We start from the raw sequence: 13,177 nt of genomic DNA, 5'->3' as shown, positions 1-13,177 counted from the left end.
CTGATGATTTAGTTACAGACAACATTTCAACGCTATGCTGCCCTCACCAGGCAGCAGCAGTGAATTCTTGGAGACAGAACCGGCTGAGTGACTTTCTTAGTTTTTGAATGTTGGTGCTTGTCCAGATAAAATAAACAGATTTGATCTGAACTAGGTGTCACCGGACGTTTGATTAAACACAGAGTGCCGCTGTGATGGTGGCCAGAAGGAGGATCCAAGTTTCTAATTCCTGAAATCCTGCACAAACAACACTTATCTGCGGATGTTGCACAAGCATTTAATCATCTCTTCTGCGATTTTAATCATCTTGCGTTTGCTATTTTGGAAGATACTGGATATGAGGAAATGCAGGAGTTACCAAATGATGTACTGATTAGTCATGGGAGCCAGCAGGCACATTTAAGAGTGGATTTCTTTATGTGTATGAGTATAAATGCACAATTTTACACTCTTTTGTAGCTTTAGCTTGTGTACATATTTAAGCAACACAGAACGCATGTCCACTCCTGCTTTCATAGAAAAATGTGAGGATTGTGTGGAACTTTTCATCACTGAAAGTTAAAAAAAATCAATTAAAATCCCCAGAAAACAGAGAAAATGAGCATCAACACTTTGCTGATAGCTGAGGTCATTTTTGGTCCAAAGTATTGTTTCCCTGAGCGCTTCATGGTAAAACAGACGGCACCCTTGAAGAGATCGTGTTAGTCTTAACTGCATATGGATGTAACAGTTCAATCAGTTTAAATTATTAGACAATGTGATTTTTTAAAACTATAATATTCTTAATTTTCTTATCATACAAAAGTGGAAACATTATATCAGGTGAAGAGGGCTAACCTGCTGTAGACACAACATATTTTGTCTCTTACAATAAATAAGCTAATTTAAAAAATGATCAATAGTCCATGTCAGAGTGGAGGAGCAGCAACAGACAGCAACATGTTTTCTCTACTTTTATTGTCCATTCTCTGGCTGTGACCCTCACGCCTGCAGCGTCCAGCCACTAGATGGCGACATTGAATTATTTGAATCAAGAAAGTTTTCTGTAACGCCATGAAATTCTGCATTATGATCGTAACTGATAATCTCTCATGGTAAAAGTCAAAGATAGTTTCAATTAAAACGAGTCAGACTGACCAGTTCAGAGTTCCTGTTATATCTGAACACTATTGTATGTATTGTTAAAGCCACTGTATAAAAACACATTTCAGCTCTCACATGTATTGGTACACACAGATTGTAGCTTTTAAATTTACATTATAGCAGTAAATAAGAAAATGTAGAGTCTTGTCTTGAATTCAAACATAAAGTCAGTTTTTGTTTCATTTATTTACCTGAATGAAGAAAGGGAATAGAGAACAGCTTTCTGTCATCATGTCCAAATCTTTTATTGCTTCCACCCTTAACGTGATGCACTGGAACACATCTCTAGACTCACGGGGGAAATGCATGTTCTGAACTACCTCTCTTCCACTGGTATTGATAGTCACACACTAAAACATGTAGTGTGTGTGTGTTTATGACTATACACAGCCTGATGGTCACACTTGAGGTGTGGCAGGGGAGCCTGGGTGGGATCCACGGCACAGACCCTCTGCGATTGAAGAGAAGAAGGAGTCTACTGAAAGGCGGAGAGACAATTTTTCCCTCTCATTTCTTTCCCATGTTCTTTCTGCATTGTCATATTGCTCTTCCCCTCTGCTGGAGTCCATTGAACACATGCTCTCCTCCATCGTACACACACACACACATGCACACACTCACAGCTTTTCATAATCTCCTGCTCTGAATGCTCCCTTCATCCCATTTGAATCAGTGAATCCCTGCATGGCGTCTCTCTGCTCGGTCTGTGGGGACGAAGGTAAAAGGAGAGAGCTGACTTCCGTGTGGGAATATGGAATATGATGCTGTAACACTTCAATAAGCCAGAGACATGAATCCGAGGATCTGATTGCATGGATTTGACGTCTCTCTTTCCACCCGGCTCTATTTTCCCGCTCACAGCACTTCCCATCGCCTGCTGTGTTCACGCGGTTAGCCCGGTGAAATGGATTGGGATTTTTTTAGACAGGTTGACTAAACACATTTGTTCTTTGTCAGTACCGTTCAGCTTCACACTCAGCTATTCATACCTCAGAGCTGTCCAGGTTTTTCCCCCGTTGGAGCTGCTTTCGTGGGAGCTTACAGGTTAAGTTCTCCACTACATAGACCCCTTCAACCGGCTGTTTATTCTACATCTTATTCTGACGTGTGTGATCATTTCCTTCACTTTTCCTGAGGATATTTATGCATCCACTCTCTGAAGTTCCTGCAGATGCTAATGTTTACTCTTGATTAAATGCATGCCTGCTCTGTCTGTCTGCGTAGGAAATCTCCAGCGTTTGATTGACATGAGATCTGATTCCCGGCCAAGTCTGATCCCATCATCCCTCAGCGATGGTGCAGATGCAGAAGTCCGGTTCTTAAGCTGATGTATTGTTACACAGACCGATACTAATACTTACCATGCCAATGAAATCTGCCTCCACTGTATAAATTTTGATGTGCTGGTCTCAATTTGAAATGAAGTGACAGTTTCCCTGATTGGATCAGTTTTTAAAAATCAGCTTCCAGATTCATTCGAAGATCAAGCAGATGCACAGAGCCCCATTTTGAATGGACCTACTGTATATCTCTTTCCCAGACTTACATAATACTGAGTCTTGTCAGGGGAAGATATCAGTATCATGTTGTAGAGAACACTTGTAACAGCGCGATGGAGGAGTGAGCCTGAAGACGGAATGGATGTGAACAGGCTGGTAAAAAAGGACCAGCTGTGCTCTCACAACACAGAAGAGTTGCTCCCGGGCCAGAAACCCGGTCATTATCTAATCCTCTTTTTGACTGAGCCTCTGGCAACTTCGCCTGAATGACAATGCTGCATTTAGAGACAGCATCGGCATCAGGGAAAGCCAATCATTTGCGCCATTCTGTATTCAGGGCTCGTCTTTGCGCAGTGTCTTGCTTTTGGCTGCTTCTGTCCAGGGATATACCATCCTGGATCTGTCAGGGTCACTTTTCAAAAAAATAGTCCATTATGTTAATTTTAGACCAAACTAATCCATGCTTTGGTGTTAATGAGATCACAAACAAATTACATTCATCATGGATGATTTAGGATTTGTGTGAAGCACTAAACTGATGACCTGTAGCCTCCATTCCTTCCAGTGTTTCAGGGACAGCTTTGAGCCACAGCGATGCTTTCCTGGATGAAGTGGATTCGGAAGATTGATGCTTTTCTTGCTCCAGATGGATTTGTTATGTGGAGATGCATTAGAAGTCCGACTACGTACTTCATCTGCCTTATTACAGCCATTAAAGTCATATCAACTGGAAATGCTTCAGGTTTTCCTGGATGGTAAACAGGGAGGACATTGTGCATGTTGTGGTCATTCAGGCAGAACTGATGTCCATCATTAGAAACTCATTGCGATGAATTGCTGCATACAGTGGATTACATAGTATTTTGCTATACATGTTATTCATACCGTACCTCAGTCTCTTTCAGGATCTCTTGATGAAGGTAAATGTTTCAGTTTTATTACTGAGCTCAGTAGACCTGTGCCATATTTTTGTTTTTCGGAATAATATTCACTTAGTCCTCTTCTGTGATGTGTCTCTGCACAATCTGATACTACTGAAACTGACAGGAAAAAAATCATTAAAAAATTGAAAACATTTAGGAACAATTCAATTTTGTATCGCTCTCGATGGATGCTGGAGGTAAAATACCGACAGAGCGGCGTCATATAATTAATGAACCAATTTCCACACTGTGTTTGTAAAAGCCAAGAGATTCACAGCAGATCTGGAAGGCTCATTTTCACACAAACTATACTGTGAAAACTGCAATAATGAAATGTTTTGTTCTTTTTTTTTTTTAAAGGAGACGTGTTACTTGTGTTAAAGGGTGAAATTTGTGATACAGTGCAGGATTGTTTGGGTTGTGATATTTACACTGACTTAGCTTGTCTGCTCTGCTTTCATGAGCAGACCGAGCAAAAAGAATGAAATGCGGCTCATGCATTTTACATGAGCCATTATGATTCATACACATTATAGATTCACACTGCTCACAGCTCTGTGCGTGCGTGCGTGTGTGTGTGTGTGTGTGTGTGTGTGTGTGTGTGTGTTTGAGAATTCAGAGGAGAGACTATAGCTAACACGTGTTGTGATTGCATTACTCGGATCACTTTGAGATAAAGCGGTGGCTGAAGTGTGTTCAGCTTTTTAAGATGAGCTAACAAGGCTATTGATACACTTTGCGATATCAGTAATCTTGGAGGCTGCTGGTTTGATGGCTAACAGGAGAAAACTCTAGTTTTTTTCAGCTGCCGCTACAGCTTCCTCCCGCCATCTACATCCACTCTGACTGCTGTAGCTATAGAGAAAGGACACATGGTAATTATTCTGCTAAGAGAAGAAAAAAAAAAGTTTTCTTCTTAACATTAAGTGATTCTCATGTCACACATGCTCTGTGTTTACATTGATTGAATCCCAAATCTTTCTGGCTGGAATCTGTGCTCTTTCTGTTTACTCTTGTTGTCTCTGTCGTGGAAACATTATGCCGCACAACATGATTATTCCAACCAGCAGAGAAGTAGCCGTAGGGGAGGAGACATTAGCCTGGATAGCTGCTGCGCCACTTTTGAAGGGCTGCAACAAGAAGGAGGAGGAGGAGGAGGGCAAAATTAAGTCGGCTCTGAAAGGCTGGCTTTTTGAGGTCTCTATCCGAAACGCAGCCCCTGGCATGGAATGAGGGAGTATTAACAAGGGTGGTGGCACAGGTCAGACCGCTGCCTGTAGCTGTTGTGTTAGAGACGGGAGGTCACTGCACCGTTGAAGCAGGAGAGTGGGACACTGGATGCTCTGAATAGACAGCTGTCTGCTGAAAAGACAGGAGCGCCGCGTCTAAAGACACTAATCTACCAACTGCATAATACAGTCTGTTTATCTGTAATGTGGCTTTCAGCCTTTTGCCTTATTTTTTTTTATGCATATTTACAATATTAATGAAACTGAATAATCCACCAGGTAAATATCAGCAACCAATCGTGATTAAATCAAAAAATACTTCCAAATGCTAACCCGTCCTGAAAGGCTGTCCTGCAGTCTTTAAATTGGACAATAAAATGTTGTTTCTTGAACAGATTGTGGAACAACAAATAGTCCCCACTGCCCTGTTGCCCAGTGGCAAGTCTTCAGTGGAAGTGACGGCGGCTGGTGATTAACACTGCAGCCATATTGCTTCCTAAATGATTCCTGGGTTTGTTTCCTTCAGTTGGCTAATGCGGGAACAGATGGCCCCATGGGTAGAATCCAGGGAGACTCGCTGTGCCTGTGACAACTTTGAAAAGTGTGTGAGTCAGTTTCTGCCTGATAGTGAGTGTGTGTGTTCGCAGTGAGCGTTGCATTTCTTTTACATCATTTGCGCCCTGCAGGCCGTTTCTCTAAATCAGCATGTACTTCGCTACCTGTCCTGTGAGGTTTGCATATTTTAGGGTTGTTGGGCAATTTTGATTTTTTTTTTTTTTATGTCTTACCTCTTTGAAAACATTACAGTGGAGTTCATCTTGCATTTGAAGAGGATGTTTACACTTCCTGTGAACTGCTCTACAGTATCTCACTTCCTCTGCTCTTTCTTACAGTTTGCCAGCTTCTCTCTTGTGTTTGAAATAGATCTAAACGACAGAAAGTGCTGCTCTTTGGTCATATATCACAGTATTAACACACGATTCCTCACTTAAAAAACTAGATTATTGTTTCAGACTGTCAAAACAGGACTGACAAACACTGTATCACAAAAAGCAGATATTGAAAGAAAAGTGTCGCAGTTTTTTCCTAATTTGTCATCTAAAGATGATTTTTAAAACTGCCTGGTGAAATGGAATACAACTTTGCTCATGGCGTTTTAGTCTTGAGATTGACGTGCGCATTGGAAATAATAACATCAATTTGTAAACTGCATGTGATTAGAATTACAGGTGTAGGTAAAACACCACAGCTATGTTTTATTTGAACATTTTGAAGAGTCCATTGAGAGTTTCTTTAACTTTTTCAAATCTTTTCTCAAGCCTCCTTTCTTCCTTCACTCCTTTGGTCCACCCACCTTCTTCTGCATCCAATCCAGGCATCCGCTGAAAGTTCTCACAGTGAGACATCCAGGAACCATCAGCCAGCGCAGGACTGACTGACTCTCATGTTGTGATGATGACAAGGAGCAGGTGATCCAACAGCAGGAAGCATCGAACCGGAGAGAAGTGCCCGAGGTGGAGAGTTGCCTGGCAACAACTTTCCACTTTTGTGTGAGCCGGCCTTCCTCTCACTGCAGTGAGGAGTTGTAAAGATGCTCCGGCATGAAAGTTGGTATGCAACCATGGGAAACGAGGCAGAACAGAGACGAGGTCTTGAAGATCATCCTGAAGAATAGTTTCTTATTTGGGCAACAAGCACAAATCCAGCTTTCCATCCACCTTCCTGTCAGTTAATTTTCACACTGGACATGCTGGATTGTGAATCATGGCTTCCTGCAGCTGGCCTTCTTGAAGACATAAGCGTAAGGTGGATGGTGCTACATTGGCTGAACAACTCTCCCTCAGGGCGGCTCGCAGCCGCAGGCTGACAGACTCATCCCCGAGGCATCGGGCTGCCGGACGAGGGTTAATGGCCGCCCGCGTCGCTGGACCCGGCCTGCTTATGAGCGGTGTATCCGTCTTCCTGGTATTTGTCAAGGTTTGCTGGTGAGATTGACTGAAAGAGAAGTTACTAAGAAAGGTAAACTGAAACGAGGTTTGTAATACAGCAGCTGCTACACCCGAGCAACTCCAGAGGGGAATAAAACGGGAGCGAAATGAAAATGTTATAAGACAGATGAGCTGGAAGACAGCAGAGTGACCCAGACAGCGCTGAGCCACAAGCAGAGGGAGGCACAGGCCTTCTGACGCATTCAGGCCCACATCTGCAGGATATTCTCCAGACCCTGTGACCTGATGAAGCAGGTATGGAAGATAGATCGAAGGGTCAAGATCCCATTCAGGGCACTTTACCAAAATCGAATCTCTCTCACATCTCTTTAAGCTTCCTTTCAGGAGGATTTCTTAAGAATTTATGGCAAGTTGGATTAAATTCAGTCTAACCAAGTTTTCTGTGTCATATTTCCCCGTTTCCTCCTGTTCACATATCTGAGTGTCCTCTGAACCCCAAACTGCCCCAAATGGACCGATCGAGTGCCTCATATGGCAGCTGCTCCCAATGGAGTGTGAATGTGTGTGTGAATGGGTGAACGGGATTAACAACATAAACTGCTTTGGTGACTGCTCATGCAGTGGAAAAGTGAATTTCATTGACCATATTGTAAAAACTTCACCCCATCAATATCTCACAGGGCACTTAATACTGTTACACGGGAAAATTGCTGCTACAATATTTTTCAAAAAGGTTCCACCTTCAAGTATCCTATCAAGCCACAAAAGTGGATAAGAAAACATAACACTCTTAATTTCCATCCACTTTTCAGAACTACTGTAACACGATGTAATGTGTTATTTGCAGAAGAGGTCTCCAGTGTGTTTGTCGTCTCAGTTCTTCACATTTCATCAGATTTTCAGGATAAAAACATCAAGCTTGCAGCCTTGTGCACCAACTGGGAGTAAGAGGAGCTTTTCTCTAATGTTTTGGTGTTACTCAAATTCAAAAGAAAAAAAAATCCCTCACAAGCAACACCCTATTCATTGTGTCAGAGTTTGGAAGCAGTGGGAAGAAATGAGAGCTGAAGAAATATGGCCGCTTGCCCAGCAAAGGGTTAAGCACATGATGCGCTTTCTGTTTAATGAACTCTCCCCTGACAGGGAGGTGGCGGGGTCTCGGCTTCGCCGCCTCACCTGTCTATTAGGGTCCCTCCATGAATAAAACATCGACTCTCAGCTTGACTGGCACAGTCTTAGTCAGACATGAATGAATGCTGGCAGGACCCGCGCTGAGGCCCAAAGTATAGAAAATTCACTTTTTAAATTGCACCATCTCGCACGTTTGAATGAAGGTTTTCAGCAGTCAAGTATCCAACCGAGGAGCAGAGAAATGGCGGCTCCCTCCCACGTCAGCTGTTTTCACACAATTTGGAAATCTCTTAGAACGGAGGAGACGTTCGGGGTTTTATTTTTTTCTGTTTCTACTAGGCAATGGTAATGCTTTTAAAGCATTTTAGCACTTTATCTGCTGTACTCTGTGCACCTAGACGCGGAGAAAACCTCAACTGCTGGCAATATTGAGTTTCTCCTGCAGGTTGATGCAACACCGCCCACATGATTAGCTGCAAAAACTAATAAAAAAAACAATATGCCTCAAAATATTGGGAAGAAAATAAATGTCAAGTGAAACATGACGGCTGATATAAACACTCAAGAATCATTTTACCAATAAATTAATGTTTAGCTACTCTTTCTGAAAAACAAATAAACCAATGACGAAATCTTTTTTCCAGCTTGAAATTTAGGAGACATAGTTTAGCAGTCAGTTACTTGACCTGCATGTCTCAAGAGGTAACAATGATGCAGCTACAAATATAAGATAAGATCAGATGAGGTAAAACACAACAAGATAAGGTTAGATGAGACTGATAAGATTGTCACTGAACAATGAAATTGCTTTTGGTACATCTGAAGGTGAATCAGCAATTCAGAAGAGAGAAAAACTACGCAGAGAACTGTATTTGGATGAAAAGTGGTCTAAAAAGAGATTAAATAAATTATACGAGTAGAAAATTCACATAGTGATGAATTGTGGGTAATGGAGGCAGGGAGTTCATGCTGACTAGCGTGATTTGCTATTGGAATTTAAACAAATACATTTGTGTTGTTTGAGACTGTTTATGTTTATATCACGTTTGAAAGGAAGATGCCGTTGCTCTTGTGGAGGATTAGCTGCCATCCAGTCACTCAGTGTTGAACACGTCTGGTTCTTTTGTAATCAGCGTCTGAAGAATGTAACGCCCTCAGCACCACGCCACTCGTGATGTTATCAGGATCTTAGCAAACCAGGCCCTCTGTGCCTTGTGTCTCACCTGTCAACAAATAACAACAACACTGCTAAAATACCCGTGAGGGTAACTATTTTTGGAGTATTGCAGGAATGCTGCTTCAGCTGGATGAAAGGGAATTTTCCTGTCTTTCTCTATTATGCTTACAGAATCAGTACTTGGCCTCAGCTGGCCAGAGTTATTCAAATACAAAGATGTGCTTTTAAAACACGCCGCTTCCAGATACATTCAATAAATGAACACTAATTAATGCTCACGAAATGAAGGAGTGAAATACCTGCTGCCCACTCGGTTACACCCACTCAGCCATTTAAGTTTTTGTGCCTTAAGATGTTCTTTTATCGAATCCATGATAATAATTATAATAAAGAAGCACAGTATCCTGAAAGGAAAAAGCTCACTCATATTTTTTTTCCTTCTGTATTTCTTAGTTAATTTCATCAGCTCCATTAGTCTTGAATGTACAGCGGGACATGAACATGAATATCTGTGTTGGAGAAATGAGGATTTGCTGTGGTTTGCCTTTTTGCTGTGGAGTAGTTTGGGTCAGCTCCCCAGGTACCCCGCTTATAGGACATCAACTGTTTGGCAGCAGAGAATCTTTTTTTCTTTTTTTGAAAAGGAGTTGAAAAGTTTACAAATGTCCTGCAGAATCTGGCACGTCTCTGCATAGATTGCATAAAACCGGTTTGCAGGATGACAGTTTCCAAGGCAACTGTATTTCTTTTTTTTTTTGTGCCTTTGCTCTCATTCTCCTCTGCCAGTTCCTCTCAGAACTTCCAGTTTTTCTCAGTTGTGGCCTCAATGTGTTGGTTCACGCCCGTAACATTTGGTTGAGTTTTAAATAGAACAAGTAGTGAAAACTTTGTGTGTATAATTATTACTGTTGTTATTATACTGTAATTTTGATGGACAGAAAATAGTTGTAACCAGAAGGCACAAATCTTCTGTTTTATTGTTGATTTTCTTGCTGCCTGCATACACAATATTGATTTCTGACAGAGTTGTGAAAAAAAGCCTCTATTTGCCAAACAATACGGTCTGATAACTTTTCTATGCTCTTCACTCGTTCTCTGAATTGAAAAACAAGAGTGAGAATCTCTGAGTTGATTTTTTTTTCTGCTGACACATTTTTTATTTTTCAGCAATGTAATTACAAGTTTTCGCATTTAGATCACCAACATTCTTAATAATTTCTTCCACGTTTTATTCTGTGATCGCCATTTGTGTGTATGTAAGAGTCAGAAGAAGAAATATGACATTTGACAAACTTCAAACAGGCAGCGATAAGCAGGAAAATGTAAGAAATGTCTGAAATACTCTTCATTTTATATCCATTTTCCCTGCGTTTTACTGTTAAGTTACACACTGTGGTTTAGAGTCTGTGAAGCTCGTCTTTTTCATACACCCACACAGTTTCACACCACGAGTGTTGGGTCTGGTTGTAAACTTTAAGTTGCGTTGCTTTACTCTTTCAGATGAACGTGACAAAAGGAAATATTATCTGAGGACCTTTTGTTCCTTTGGAAGAAAAATCAGTTGGATGAAATTATGTTCACCGATGGTTTGTTTCGTAAAACATTTGTATGTTTAAGTTTATTAATTTGCAGACATTGGAGAGGCTGAGCTGTGAGGGCGGTACAGTGGTATAGTGGCTACAAGGTCCCATGGTTCGAGTCCAGGTTGAGGGCGTCTCCTGTTTCTCTTGTGATGGCCTTAGCTTTGAACCGTGACAGGTTGGATGGAGCAGTATGGAAATGTGGTAAAATATATCATTGTCATTTTCACGCTGGTTGGAAGTCAAAGATGGAATCTTCTCCTGGGAAATCGCCTTCGCTCCCCTCATGACTGAAAGATTCCTCTTCTCTTTGATAAGCGCCCTGCACCACTTCTTTGTAGTCCAAGCATGTTTTGTTTTTTGATAAAATCCATAAAATTGTTATTGGATTTATCAGCTTCAGTGTTTTTTGTGCTTTTTTTGTGGAAAGCAAAGTATGTAGTCCTCAATGAGAAGAGACTTCAATGTATTAGAAAATATATTTTGAGATCCACTGTGAAAACATTAGTTCACCTCGGTAAATTTTTTCCTCCAGGCCCAGACTTTCTCATTGGTTAGTGTTTATGAGTGCGCTAATAAAGATACTCGGGGTTTAGAGCTTTCAGCAATGCAAAACACTTCAACAAAGCAAAAACAGAAATGAGTCCCGCTTCGCTTCCATCCATCTTAAAATGCACACAGCGAATGTGGATTGTGTCAAGGTCAGAAACCAACTCGCTTTCCAACAGTTGAACTCTTGAAGTGTTTTTATTCCACTCCCTTTGTGTCAGTGTCTTAAACAGCGCTGAAAATCTGCACAGCATTAAAGGACGAACGGAACAGGAAGATTTGGTGAACTCCAGCTATTTTAAACATTTGTGAAAGATTCTGATAAGTCAGTCAGAAGTATTGTCTTCAAAAGGCAATGTCGAATAGATCATTTATTTGAGGGTCACACTCGCGTCAGGAATTATAACCAATAAGCAGTCTTTCTAGAAGCATAAGCTGTAAAACATCCATATATTATATACAGAAATAACAGGTCTTTTTGTGGTATTTTGAATGATCTTAGCTTAGAAGTCATGAAAATAAAAAATGAATCTCCCAACATTATGTTATGTGTAATTATAGAATATCCAATTTATTTTGTAAATGTTTGAAACCTTTTACTGTATGTGAGTGTTGCAATAACTACAAATAAATAAAGGGATCATTAATATTACAGGGTCATTCAAACGTTTTTTTTTTTTTATATACAGTTAATTGTATATATAACAATGGAGTCTCCTAAACTGCAGCTGTTAAGCTGTTCAGACTTTTATGCTACTAAATTACTTTCTCCAGTACAGATTCTCTTTCTCCTATACATCGACAATTTACGGTCACCAATCTATTTCAAGTGTATGTTTTTGGACCATGAGAGTGCCCATAGAAAAGAGGAGTGCCTGCAGATTGCACAGAGAAAGGCCTGGCCTGGATTTGAACCCTTCTCTCCACGAGGACAGAACACTAAGCACCATCCAGCTTGTGTTATTAAACAGCGTTCAAATAGCGCTGTGGTCACGGGAATGATTATCTCAAGTCCTTCATGTGAATCGAGAGTCCCAATTATCTGTGAAATCATTTGTGTTTTGAATGAAACGATGAAGAGTCCATCCTCCGGTCCGGCCGCTGCGCTCTTCACCCCCCCCCGGCTCATTCACTGCCGCAGTTATAATCACCCATAGCTAATTGTGGCTTATGATATTTCCGATGAGTTCCCTGCAGCGTGACTTCTGCAGCTGTATCCAAAAGCTATTGATTGATTGTCCGTCCGTCCGAGCCGGAGATGAAGGCTCGTGTGGACGTTGTGTGATTTAGCATGTGTGTTTGTGAGTTTTCAAGCTTCAGGGTTCAGTTTCTCTTCAGAATGACTCACTACTCTTTTGTGACTCTCCAGTCATACGCCGGTCTCCCCGCAACTCGGTATTTCTCAGCTGCTCTGATGATAACCGTCACATTTTGGAGCCGCTGTGAATCCCGGCCGTGGCATATTGCAGAAGCTGCAGATCAATTACCCTTAAAAACTGTTATTATGGGGGGGGGGCCGGTGTTGGTAAAGGACAAGAGGAGACACGGCGAGGTGGTTTTTGTGATGCTCTCCACAGCATCATGGTAATGAGGAGGAGGAGGATTATTACGTCCCCCCCTCAGGCGGTGCAGGCAGACAGAGTGGGTGTGGGCAGGAGTGCGTATCACTTTTTGATTCTGTGATTTGTGTGGAAAGCCGGTTGTGAGTGCTCGACAAGAGCACAATAGCAAAGCCTAGACCTTTTGAAAGGGAGCCTCTTTTGTTGTCCTGACATCCATTTTTTTCCTGTATACACTCTATTAATCATATATGGATTCACTGAGGAGAAAAATAAATGCATCTAATAGGCGCTCATTCCTATTTGTGGCCGTGGCTCCTTCCTCCAGCCTCTGAGTCACATCAACAAAGAAGGTGTATAAAGTATGCAGACCAGGCATGGGCGCATTAGCGTGCGCGTAAAGGTCAGAGCCAAATGTAGTCGCAAGTTCTGAAAACA

Source organism: Salarias fasciatus, chromosome 22, assembly GCF_902148845.1.
Source record: "Salarias fasciatus chromosome 22, fSalaFa1.1, whole genome shotgun sequence".
Classification (NCBI taxonomy): domain Eukaryota; kingdom Metazoa; phylum Chordata; class Actinopteri; order Blenniiformes; family Blenniidae; genus Salarias; species Salarias fasciatus.
Note: the sequence above shows the minus strand (reverse complement) of the source record.